The following is a 14,613-nucleotide window of genomic DNA, read 5'->3' as shown; positions in this document are numbered from 1 at the left end:
CAGCTTTCCGAACCCGTTACGGGCACTTCGAATTCGTAGTGATGCCCTTTGGACTGACTAACGCTCCCGCAGTATTCATGGACTTAATGAATAGGGTATGTCATCCGTATCTAGATCAATTAGTCATTGTATTTATTGATGATATACTCGTCTACTCTCGGAGCGAGGAAGAACATAAGGATCACCTGCGACGAGTCCTGGAAACACTGCGATCAGAGAAGTTATATGCGAAGTTCTCTAAGTGCGAGTTTTGGATCCGAAGAGTTGAATTCTTAGGACACGTGGTTAGTGAAGAAGGAATCCATGTGGATCCCTCCAAAATTAAAGCTATTGAGAACTAGTCAGCACCGAAGATGCCTACGGAGATTCGTCAATTTCTAGGCCTCGCTGGCTACTACCGCAGATTCATTCAAAACTTCTCTAGGTTTGCGAAGCCTCTCACCATGTTGACCCAGAAGGGCGTACCATTCGACTGGGAAGAGAAACAAGAGAAGGCATTCCAGACCCTGAAGCGAGCCCTATGCACCGCACCAGTATTATCCCTTCCCGAAGGAACAGAAGACTTCGTGGTATACTGCGATGCATCGAATCAGGGACTCAGCTTTTCTCTCAATGTTCCGTAGATCTCTTTTCTATAAACATTCCTAGCTCTAAAAAGTATCCTAACTAGACCTCTAAACTGCCAACATTTTTCCCTATGGTTTGATGTAAGACCTTCTGATAGGTCAATTTTTCCTGAACTTGTATTACATCATCAATACCAGTATATTGGCAGCTAACTATTCTATTGCTATGACTCTCATTCTGATTTTTGGATTATGTTGAATTAATCCATGAGTACAGCTTACCATCCGTAGACCGACAGACAAAGTGAAAGGACGATCCAAACTTTAGAAGACATGCTGCGAGCTTGTGTGATCGACTTCGGTAAATCGTGGGATACACACTTACCTCTTGTGGAATTTTCCTACAATAATAGTTATCATACGAGCATCAAGGCAGCTCCATTCGAAGCCCTCTACGGCCGAAAGTGTAGATCCCCCCTATGCTGGGCTGAGGTGGGTGACACTCAGTTGGCTAAAGGACAAGTTCCTGATAGTGCTCTCACTGGTTCGGAGATCATTCGAGAAATGACCGAGAAGATTGTATAGATTCGTGAACGATTAAAAGCCGCTAGGGATCGACAGAAAAGCTACGCGGACAAACGAAGAAAACCCTTGGAGTTTCAGGTAGGAGACCGAGTCCTTTTGAAGGTCTCACCCTGGAAGGGCATGATACGCTTCGGAAAGCGTGGAAAGCTGAACCCAAGGTACATAGGACCTTTCGAGATTCTTGCTAGAATCGGCCCTGTAGCTTACAAACTCAACTTACCCCACGAGCTAAGTAACATACATCCTACCTTCCACGTCTCAAACTTGAAGAAATGCCTGTCCGATGAGACTCTCTTGATTCCCCTCGATGAGATCGAGGTCAATGAGAGCCTCAACTTTGTGGAAGAGCCTGCGGAGATTATTGACTGAGAAGTGAAACGAACGAAACAAAGCTGCATCCCAATTGTGAAGGTTCGGTGGAATGCCAAGCGGGGACCGGAATTCACTTGGGAGCGCGAGGATCAAATGAAACTCAAATATCCCCATCTTTTTGCATAGTAGTTCTGTAATTACCCTCTATAGGAATTCTAAATTTCGGGACGAAATTCGCTCTAACGGGGAGATAATGTGGCAACACGAAACTTTCATCCTATGTAATTGGTCCGCGTATTGTCTTTAAATCTTGAATTCATCATCCTTTGTAAATCTTGTGGTTCAAAATGTGTCTTTTGGACATAATATAGTCTAGTTATGGGTCTTAGGAGGAGTTGGAAAGTATTTTGCATCATGGAATCGGATCAAACACACCAAAAGAGGTGTGTGCGGCCACACTTTTGTGTGTATGGCCACACACCCATGTGTGCTGCCGCACACCCAACCGCACACCCTCCAGCCTCACACCCAAAAGTATATATAGATGGATACCCACTTCATTCATTCATTTGGATGCTCCTTACTCTCTCTCTACTTTCTCTCTCTAAAATCTTCAACCAAGAACACCTTGAAGGCCTCATATTTGTGATCTAGTTCATCTTCAAGCTTATTAGTGGTAAACACTTGAATCCCAAGCTTTAAAACTCATCATGTTCATCATATTCATAGTCCCTTGAAGGTGTACGGCCTCACACCTTCATGAGGGGGCAGCACACATTCAAATCTCCTTAGTGTGAAGAGCGAACACTTCATTTGGACTCACAAGAGGAGTGTACGGCCGCACACACACTCTGAACGGCCGCACACACACCCTGAACGGCCGCACACACACCCTGAACGGCCGCACACACTTGTGTGCAGCCTCACACACCCTTCTGGCCGCACACCTCAGCCGTATACTCAATTTCAAGGCCATGCACTCACTCAAATGCCCACTTTTGGCCCTAAACTTGCATGAATCATTAAGTATGGATCATGAGACACTTTTACTCAGTAATGCTGAGCCCTAAGGATGCTTTTCCATCATGTTTAAGCATGAAACACCCTAGTTCTAACCCAATTATATGTCATCACATGATTTATAGGGACCATTGGCATTTAGGGCATCCGTTGACACTCGAACCCTACAATAAACTATGAGTTCATACCCCTTTAATGAACCTTTCAAATGTTTTTAATGTTTTAGGGGGGATACAAGTCAAATATACATGTTTATGAAAATTAATCACATGTGATTCACTATCCGTAGTTCAAATCATATGTGATTTATCACTATGCCTTATATAAGAACTTTGCGTTTTCAAAACTATTTTGGATAAATAAACTATTTTCTAAATGTTCCCTTTTGACAAGATTTTTATTAAATATATTTTCTTATAAAATGTAACCACACTAATATATTTATATAAGTAAGACTTGAAGGTCTTAGGACCGATAGCTCGCTTTATTTCCTGTTCTTGTTTGATTGTGGGCTTAGGGTAGTTGTTATCCATCCGACTGTCGTTGATTTCTTAATTATATATCATGTATATTGGTGTTGGATACGAGTATTTTCATTTCATTCGATGCCTCTACTACTAAAATGCCAAGAACCATACATACTAAGTTAAATATAATGGGTATAGTTAAGGCCACTACTACTCGTTACTGCCACTACTTTACCTACTATAATACACACTATTACGAGACGACACACTAGTAGGAGAACTCACTATGAGCTATACAAAAGACTACTACACTATAATACAAGAGAAAGTACTAATCAGGGGATAACACACTAAATCACTACGAGATATGCTATTCACTACATACTATGCCCAAAGTTTTCCAACAGGAAGACGACGCTACATGTATAGATCTATACGGGGCAGACACTATTACATCCCGACTGTTAACCTCAGTCCGAGCCGTGCAGGCCCAGGGATGCCGCTACTTCTCTACACTATGCATGACCGGGAAGGTCATGGGGTACTCTATTACTCACACTATCAGTAGCATACAAGGAATACACTACATTCACACTAAAATACTAACACTAAAGAATAAGTTAAAATCCCGAAGTAAATAAGTATCTATTTCTTATGGGAGTTTGCCCTACTATTACCGATATCAGGCATAACTTTTCTTATTACACTACCTATTGGAGACTCACTAATATACCTTTACAACAAATGGTTTTAAATGAAGATAAGTACATGCAACTTAAAGGCTTTCACTTACAAGGTATTTTCTGGAAAATATAGGATTTTCTAGAGTTTTCTACTACTTACAAATGTAAACTGCAGCTTCTCACACTATCTGTACAAATACATTTTATACTAAAATTTACACTAAACTCTTATGAACTCACCAGCTTTATGCTGATACTCGTTTTCAAAATAACTTGTATCCTTAGGTCAAAGATAGACAGGTACAGGTGCAACATTTTGTAGAAGGTGGAGCATACAAGATCCATCTCTTATTTTTGTATTACTTTTGGTGTTTGATGAACATTACAAAACACACTTGTAATTAAACTCACTATGTAAATGAAATGGTTGCATGTTTCTTGTTTTTACTATTATACAATTGTGATGATACTGTACATGACATCCTCCACCCCGAAACGTATTCCGCCTTTACCGGTTTTGGGGTGTGACAGCCGCGGATATTGATCATCCTTTCTTGGAGGCCTACTTAGTCAGTTGTTATCTCTCGAAGCAGAGAGAATACAATTATCTGAGTTTTTGGGCCCTTGCCGTCGGAGAGTATGTGTTGAGGTCGGAGAAGGAGAGTAGCTTCAGGTCTCCTTTGCACCGATTCATGCACCGCCTTATCGTCTCTACTATTCATCATTATGAGGAGCATGATAAGGTCCCTTTAGGTGACCTTTTCCCGATGTGGTGCCTCCTTTATATTAACATTCACCTCTACATCGCTTACACAATTGCTTCCTTCCTTTCTTCAAATCTAGCTCTGGGTAGAGCATGAATCAATCACCATAAAGTTGAAGTAATTTGTCAAAGGTTTTGTGTGTGTTGATATTGATATAAACGTACAAAGAAAACCCTAATCATGAAAAAGTTTGCATCAAAAGCTAACCTAATTATTTATAGGGAACATAAAATACTTACCAAAAATATAAAACCCTAAAAAGGCTTCCCTAAAAGACTAAAAATGCTAGATCAGTTTTAATATCTCAAAATACTCAACAATCTCCCCTAGGTATTGAAACTGATGAAGATTACGATTTCCGATCTTCTTAAAATTTCTCCCCCTAAATTGTTAGACTCATCAGTACATGAAGTCTTCAAAGCGAGAGAAACAAATATAATCTTCCAAAAACGAACTCCCCCTTGAATAATCATCACTCCTCCTTGAATCTTCAACAAATACCACCGTGATAATCCGAAAAGTTAAGAAGAATCACCAACAATCTTCGCTATCGCATAAAGTAAGTCGTATAACCTGCTCTGTCATAAGGAGCGAGTTTGCCAAAATAGATCTTCAAAACCCGTCATATTTGTTGAAATAAATCCTTTTAGAATATTCGCAATTCTCAAAAAATTAAAACCGGAAAAATAACAAAAATTATTTTGTATTTTTTGATTTTTAAATTTTAGAAAAAAATAATAGAATAAGAAACAATTATTTAGAAGGGTTTGAAAAGAATAAGACCAAATAAAAGGATTAGAAATGAAAATATTTTGGAAAGAAATGGTAAAAATGGTTAAAAACCAGGAAATTGTAGACAATTCTGAAAACGGGTTTAATCTGCCAGGATAATAGAACCTGGGGACTGAAATTGTAAACTTACACATCTTCTTCATTTGATCGTGTTATGAACTTTGAGTTTGATAAAGTCAAAATAATGCGTTGTGAAATCACGAGAACTTCCGATTTCAAATAGTTTTGATCCTTGCTTTCGTATACGAACACCTTGCAAGTAGATAGTTCCAATTGCCATTAAAATTGCAAAAGCAATTCAATTGCGAAGCCATTACAGTCAATTGCGATGGCAGACAACTTGCGACATCGGAAATTGATCGATTCCGATGACTGAGGCGATTTTGGTTTCTGAACCTTTGAAGACGGTTCTGATTCCGACCAACAGTGAAGTTCCGATGACTGAAACGATTTCGTTCTTCCGATTTCTAATTTTCAAGTTCCGATGACGTGAAGTTTCGAACAGCTATTGCTGATTTTGGTTTACAACTTAAGATTCCGATGAAATTAACTTCCAATTCGGAATCGATTTCTGTATTTCATTGCAGTTTCGCTCCCATTGATTAACAAATTCCGAAACTTCGTCTAAACTGAATTCCGATTAACAAGAGTTCCGAAACCAACTGATTCCAATTCCGAATCGTTCCGAGTGCTCGGAGGATGAACAGTGAATTCCTAATTCGTTGCTTCTGATTCCAAACGGCTTGAAAATTCCGATCCACAAGATTCCGATTTCTGAATTCGTTGTTCATTGTGAGACTTCCGAGGGCGAAGTTAAAATTCCGATTACAATTTCACATTTGATTCCGATTTTAAATTTCAATCGGTTTCTTTTCCGAACTGAATAAGATGAGTGAATTTCGATTTCAATGCTGTTTATGTTTTCTGACTTCAAGAATTGCAGGGAACAAACTTAATCAATTGATTATATTTCCGAGAACTACCCTTAAACTTCAATGAATCTGGCAGATTGTACCATAATTCCGAAACTAACCAATTTTGTGTATAATTCCGAATCTGACCCTCCTTTTGCAGTAAACTGACAGTTTCAGCCCACTTTTTTGCTGCAACGCGTCAGAATTCAGCCCTTTTTGCAGGAAATGACACCTTTCAGCCTATCTTTCAACTTTTCAGCTTTCTGAACAAGAATTGTCAATTCCAACATTTAAAAATCAATAAAAATTTGATTTCTTCAACAAAATTTCACCATTTGATTGAATTTTTGTGACATTTTATTCTTTTTTTTTAAAGACAAAAGTTTATGAAACCTTTGGTACCCATTTGAGATTTAAAATTGATGAAGGCTTTTTGCACACCCACTTCTTTCAAGAAAAGCGACCATCCTCTAAAAACGATATTCACTTTTTAGTTTGAAAACAAACTTTTCAAAATTTTCATTAAACCAACCAAATACTCTTTGCACTTCCCTCCAACTTCTAACATCTTTATCTAAAGAAAAATGAGAATTGAAGTTTCTTTGAACATGCATGCCTTCAACTTTTATAACTTTTCCACAAACATTAGAGACTTGTACCTTGGGCATCCAAACCTTCTTCATTTTACTCTTCTTCTTCTTCTTCTTCCTCCTTTTCAGATTTTGAGACTTCAAATATGGTTTTCGAATCTGAACATGTTCATTACATTTTAGAATCTGAACATCACAAGCCTTTGGTACACAAACATTTGGAGTTTGGTAAATTTGAACAACTTGAATTATTGGCTTTTTGTAAGGTACCATTCCTTCAAAAACATCATCAGAACATGAAAAAACTCGAAGATAAAGAAATAGATCTGACAAGATTTATAGAGAGAGAAAACGAATATGAGATGATTTTTAGAGAGAGAAAATAGATCTGAACACGAATCTGAGAATAAAAAACAAAATTCGTCTTTTATTTCTCTTCGCAAGACAAAATTAAGAACAAATCAGATGATATAATTAGTAGAAGATAACAAATCTAAAAAAGATTTTTCAATAATACGAGATAGTTTCCTTTTTCTTTTCAGAAAACGTACAAAACTTGAAGAAAAAGGTGAGATTAACGGAAAAAATTTCGCCATATCTGATCGATTCTTGCAAAAATCGCTAAGATCTACAAGAACCTGCTCTGATACCACTTGTTAGTAATAATGACGAGATGACGAATGCGGAATCTGAAGAACAATCATGAATCAATCACCATAAAGTTGAAGTTATCTGTCAAAGGTTTTGTGCATATTGATATTGATATGAACATACAAAAAAACCCTAATCAGGAAAAAGCCTGCATCAAAAGCTAACCTAATGATTATTTATAGGGGATATAAAATATTTACCAAAAATATAAAACCCTAAAAAGGCTTCCCTAAATGACTAAAAATGCCAAATCAGTGTTAATATCTCAAAATAATCAACATATTTGCTAGTTATGTTTATTTGTTGTTACTTTTTGGTTATATTGATTTCTTTTATTTTAGTATGATTTAACGGTGATGTATGGACTGATAGGATCCATTTTGGTATACAACTCAACGATGTATCTATGTAGATTTTTGGTATTGTTTTTATATTTTATGTTATTATCGGTTGATCATTGTATTTGTTTTACGCCTTTTCAGACTGTTCAACCTCTTACTTTGCTAATTACCATATTTAGGTTTAGTAGTGCGTTAGACCCATCCAAGATAAAACATAGTTAATCAGTTATATGTCTATTATTGGCTTGGACAATGTATTATTAAACTTATTTATGGCACTTAAACTATAATCTTGATTTACCGTGTACTTAAGTTATGGTTTTGTACTTCAAGACTATCAAGTAAAGATCAGCCATATGAGAAGTACCTGAGGGCAGGATCATTTTAGCATATAGCCGTTCTGAAATCCAGCAACCCAAGTGATACACCAAACTAGTCACCTCTCCCGTAAGTAGTCTATCGGTAGTATATTTTAATAATACGTTTTGTTGCAGATCTTAGGAAATATATTTATAGAGCATATGTCCCTATGTTATAGTCGAATTTCCTAAAGAATTACTAATTCTCTATAACCCTAGGTTCTAATACCAATATGTCACATCCTCGACATGGTGACGGAAACATTAAGAAACGTGAGTTTTGGAATCGTTGGTTTTCTGGAAGATTCCTTCTTGTCGAGTTTCCATTCCCTTTTGATAGTTTGACAGTCGTCTGTACTCTATTGTTAGTCTTTTACCTTTGTAGGTTGACCTAGGAATACATGTGATTTTGAGAGGGTTACCATAATGTTGGCGAGTTCACAGGTTTGGTAAGTGTGAAAAATAATTCGTTGAAGTTCTTAAGTTAGCTCTCGTTGTACCCTCAACCTAGGTTAGTATGTTAGCTTAATTTCTAGTATTTTGGGTAATAGGATTCAGGTAGTTTAGTGACTTAATTTGAATCCTGATTTGGATAGAAGATGTAAATTTTACTTGCTACTTTATCTCAAGGTTAGTGTTTGATAGTATTATCCTAATATTTCTTTTTATTGTGTTGTAGGCACTTCTTCGCAAGCATACCTAAAAAATAGTAGACGTCATTTTCGAATTCGTTCCCTCGAGTTTGTGCGAACTATCCCTACGTATAGTATCGATAGTTTATGTTAGTTTAGTTTTAGTTGAACCTAAATTCACTTACCGAGTTTGTGTGTACTATCACTATTTCCATAGGTGAGTTCCTAGTGGGAGTCTAAGATATTTAGAAGTTGTATAATCTAACTCGCTTTCTCGAATTTATGCTTACTATCACAACTTATTTAATTCTTATTAGTTGTTTATGATACCTAGTTTTAAGTTGACAAAGTTATGATTAGTTCCTATAATTGTGCTATGACTGTTGATCCTAAAAATACCATGATGCATTGTAACATCCGGAGTCCTAGGCATATTGTTTATTTATTTATTTTTTAGGACTATTGAGAAAATCGACGAGTTGGTGATACGACTCGTCGAGTAAAGTCTTGTTCGACCATGTAGGATTAACGATCTACTCGAAGAGTCAGAGAGTCGACTCACCGAGTAGACGCTGTGAAGTGAAACCCTAAATCCCTGGGTTTGGGGCCTATATAAGGGCACTTATAGCCTAATTTTCGGCTCATCATCTACTTCACCTTTCTATGTGAAACCCTAACGAGTGTAGTGAGCAAAAAGAGACTCCAAGCGAACCATGAAGGATTTTAGTGCATCTTTGAGGTGGAAGAGGAGTTTGTTCAGCAAGGAACAAGAAGGAGCTGTTTGGGTTCAGACCATTTCATCCAGAGCTTCAAGAGAAAGGTAAAAAGCTTGAATTTTTCCCCTTTATTTGGATAGATTTCATGAGTTTGAGAAATTAGGGTTTCATCACATTTATTTTCGGACTTAGAGCATACTAAGTTATCAGAGGTTTAAACCTCAGATCTAGACCTTGTGAGGTCCCTAGATCCCAAAGGCCCCAAATTTATTCATCCATATGAAGAGTATGGTGATTAACACCTTGTGAGAACATGTATTGGTAGATGGGAGCAAAACCACCATGCATGAGCGTAAATATCGAAGCTTTATGTGACAATGGAGCCTTAGGATGGTAGATCTAGTGTTTGGAGTGATAGATATGCCTTAAAACATCTGAATGAGAAATCAGATCGAAGAGACTCACCGAGTCCATGAGCCAACTCGACGAGTCGGTCAGGGTTTTTCCCGAGAGCTGGACCATGCGATAGCTCGGCGAGTTAGGGGTTAACTCGAAGAGCTGGACCTTTACGAGACTTCTGAGGAACGAGTGGACCCGACGAGTCACATGAGTGCACACGGCGAGTCAGGTCAAAGTTAGACTCTTCACTCGAGTTTGACTTCTGTTGACTTTAGGGATTAGTCAACATGAGTAATGGAGACCATGGAGGGGTAATATGGTCTTTTACCCATTCCAAGAGTAAGGGAGAAAAGAGAACCACCTTTGGTGTAATTGAGCATGAGTAGAGTATTAATTAGAGATAATTATCCTATGTATTAGGCGGAGGCTAGTTCGAGATTTCCGAGTACGAGAGTTTTACTTGCTAGATTATGAGGTGAGTCTTCTCACTATAGTTAACATGAGTGGTATCTATGAGTGACCGTAGGGTCTTATGTGTTTACTTGAGTTATGTAATATTATGCATTTTGTCTGTGTGATATATATGCTATACTATGAGTTACAGAGTTAGGACCGGAGGGTCCATCAGAGTTGTGGGACTGGAGGGTCCCACTGAGACACATTGACCGAAGGGTCTTACAGAGTCATAGCCTCGAGTGGCTAATGAGTTGTATGTGGTATTTTGGGGAACTCACTAAGCTTCGTCCTTACCATGTTATGTGTTATGTGGTTTAGGTACTTCATAGGATCAAGGAAAGGCTCCGACTTGATTGTACACACATCAGATATTGAGTTATGATTGAGAGGATCGTAGAGTTTGATTTATATAGTTTTTGGTTATGAGATTTGATGATTTGATACTGTGACACTTTTGAGATTTTATTATTGAGAAAAATGTGTTTTTAAATTGAAAAATTCGGTTTGAAAATTTATATCGTTACAAGTTGGTATCAGAGCCTTGGTTTGAGGGATTCGGATGCACCTTCGGGTAAATCTAGACTCAAACTGAGGATTTGAGTAATTTTTTCAAAAGAAATGATTATTCTAAAATGAGCAAGAGTTTCTAAGAGTTAAATGAGAAGGATCAGTGTGTACAATCAACGAGAGCTCGAACGGTGATTTCCTAAAATACCCTTACTTATTTATGAAACCTTTGGTACCCATTTGAGATTTAAAATTGATGAAGGCTTTTTGCACACCCACTTCTTTGAAGAAAAGCAATCATCCTCTAAAAACGATATTCACTTTTTAGTTGGAAAACAAACTTTTCAAAATTTTCATTAAACCAACCAAATACTCATTGCTCTTCCCTCCAACTTCTAACATCTTTATCTAAAGAAAAATGAGAATTGAAGTTTCTTTGAACATGCATGGCTTCAACTTTTATAACTTTTCCACAAACATTAGAGACTTGTACCTTGGGCATCCAAACCTTCTTCATTTTACTCTTCTTCTTCTTCTTCTTCCTCCTTTTCAGATTTTGAGACTTCAAATATGGTTTTCGAATCTGAACATGTTCATTACATTTTAGAATCTGAACATCACAAGCCTTTGGTACACAAACGTTTGGAGTTTGGTAAATTTGAACTACTTGAATTATTGGCTTTTTGTAAGGTACCATTCCTTCAAAAACATCATCAGAATATGAAAATCTTATCTTTGTGTTCCAATAGAACACAACTTCTTCACTTTCACGATTTCAGAAGAATTTCTTTGAGATTTGTCTTAAAAAATACCAAATTCGGAATGTAACACTTCTGAAAAAGTTGAACCACATGACTCCGCCTAAACAAGAACATCTGGAGTCATTTTTTCTTCAAAAACATGAAGAACATTATGAGCTTCACCGAGAACACCAAGAACATCCTTTTGAAGGACATCTTCTTTTCTTTTTCTTTCTTTCTCCAATTGTTCTTCTTTTCACATTCCAAATGATTTTTGATAATACGAAATTGTTCCAGCACAATATCATTTTCATCCAAAATATTTATAATTTGTTTTTCTATATTTCTCAAATATGCATATTTATCAATCTCTCCATCTACTAAGAGGTTGTACAAATCAAAGACACTTTGTGAATGTTTTATTGGACCATATATAAGATACCAACTATCTGTATTTGAAAGTCTAAATTCCAGATCTAGAACTTTCATTCCTAGTTCTTTAATCTAAGATAAAAAGTTTGAAACTAAAGAGTTCATCATATCTCCAACCAGAAATAAAACTCGAAGAGAAAGAAATAGATCTGACAAGTATTATAGAGAGAGAAAACTAATCTGAGATGATTTTTAGAGAGAGAAAATAGATCTGAACACGAATCTGAGAATAAAAAACAAAATTCGTCTTTTATTTCTCTTCCCAAGACAAAATTAAGAACAAATCAGATGATATAATTAGTAAAAGATAACAAATCTGAAAAAGATTTTGCAATAATACGAGATTGTTTCTTTTTTGTTTTCAGAAAACGTACAAAACTTAAAGAAAAAGGTGAGATTAACGGAAAAATTTCACGATATCTGATCGATTCTTGCAAAAATCGCTGAGATCTACAAGAACCTGCTCTGATACCACTTGTTAGTAATAACGACGAGATGACGAATGCGGAATCTGAAAAAGAATCATGAATCAATCACCAGAAAGTTGAAGTAATCTGTCAAAGGTTTTATGTATATTGATATTGATATGAACATACAAAAAAAACCCTAATCAGGAAAAAGCATGCATCAAAAGCTAACCTAATGATTATTTATAGGGGATATACAATATTTACCAAAAATATAAAATCCTAAAAAGGCTTCCCTAAATGATTAAAAATGCCAAATCAGTTTTAATATCTCAAAATACTCAACATATTTGCTAGTTATGTTTATTTATTGTTACTTTTTGGTTATATTGATTTCTTTTATTTTAGTATGATTTAACGGTGATGTATGGACTTATAGGATCCATTTTGGTATACAACTCCACGATGTATCTATGTAGATTTTTGGTATTGTTTTTATATTTTATGTTATTATCGGTTGATCATCGTATTTGTTTTACGCCTTTTCAGACTACTCAACCTTTTACTTTGCTAATTACCATATTTAGGTTTACTAGTGCGTTAGACCCATCCAAGATACAACATAGTTAATCAGTTATATGTCTAGTCTTGGCTTGGCCAATGTATTATTAAACTTATTTATGGCAGTTAAACTATAATCTTGATTTACCGTGTACTTAAGTTATGGTTTTGTACTTCAAGACTATCAAGTAAAGATCAGCCATATGAGAAGTACCGGAGGGCAGGATCATTTTAGCATATAGCCGTTCTGAAATCCAGCAACCCAAGTGATACACCAAACTAGTCACCTCTCCCGTAAGTAGTCTATCGGTAGTATATTTTAATAATACGTTTTGTTGTAGATCTTAGGAAATATATTTATGAGCATATGTCCCTATGTTATAGTCGAATTTCCTAAAGAATTACTAATTCTCTATAACCCTAGGTTCTAATACCAATATGTCACATCCTCGACATGGTGACGGAAACATTAAGAAACGTGAGTTTTGGAATCGTTGGTTTTCTGGAAGATTCCTTCTTGTCGAGTTTCCATTCCCTTTTGATAGTTTGACAGTCGTCTGTACTCTATTGTTAGTCTTTTACCTTTGTAGGTTGACCTAGGAATACATGTGATTTTGAGAGGGTTACCATAATTTTGACGAGTTCACATGTTTGGTAAGTGTGAAAAATAATTCGTTGAAGTTCTTAAGTTAGCTCTCGTTGTACCCTCAACCTAGGTTAGTATGTTAGCTTAATTTCTAGTATTTTGGGTAGTAGGATTCAGGTAGTTTAGTGACTTAATTTGAATCCTGATTTGGATAGAAGATGTATATTTTACTTGCTACTTTATCTCAAGCTTACTGTTTGATAGTATTCTCCTAATATTTCTTTTTGTTGTGTTGTAGGCACTTCTTCGCAAGCGTACCTAAAAAATAGTAGACGTCATTTTCGAATTCGTTCCCTCGAGTTTGTGCGAACTATCACTACGTTTAGTATCGATAGTTTATGTTAGTTTAGTTTTAGTTGAACCTAAATTCACTTACCGAGTTTGTGTGTACTATCACTATTTCCATAGGTGAGTTCCTAGTGGGAGTCTAAGATATTTAGAAGTTGTATAATCTAACTCGCTTTCTCGAGTTTATGCTTATTATCACACCTTATTTAATTCTTATTAGTAGTTTATGATACCTAGTTTTAAGTTGACAAAGTTACGATTAGTTCCTATAATTGTGCTATGACTGTTGATCCTAAAAATACCATGATGCTTTGTAACATCCGGAGTCCTAGGCATATTCTTTATTTATTTATTTTTGAGGACTATTGAGAAACTCGACGAGTTGGTGATACGACTCGTCGAGTAAAGTCTTGTTTGGCCATGTGGGATTAACGATCAACTCGACGAGTCAGAGATTCGACTCACCGAGTAGATGCTGTTAAGTGAAACCCTAAATCCCTGGGTTTGGGGCCTATATAAGGGCACTTATAGCCTCATTTGCGGCTCATCATCTACTTCACCTTTCTATGTGAAACCCTAACGAGTGTAGTGAGCAAAAAGAGACTCCAAGCGAACCTTGAAGGATTTTAGTGCATCTTTGAGGTGGAAGAGGAGTTTGTTCAACAAGGAACAAGAAGGAGCTATTTGGGTTCAGACCATTTCATCCAGAGCTTCAAGAGAAAGGTAAAAATCTTGAATCTTTCCCCTTTATTTGGATAGATTTCATGAGTTTGAGAAATTAGGGT

The sequence above is a fragment of the Lactuca sativa genome, chromosome 3, assembly GCF_002870075.4.
Source record: "Lactuca sativa cultivar Salinas chromosome 3, Lsat_Salinas_v11, whole genome shotgun sequence".
Classification (NCBI taxonomy): domain Eukaryota; kingdom Viridiplantae; phylum Streptophyta; class Magnoliopsida; order Asterales; family Asteraceae; genus Lactuca; species Lactuca sativa.
Note: the sequence above shows the minus strand (reverse complement) of the source record.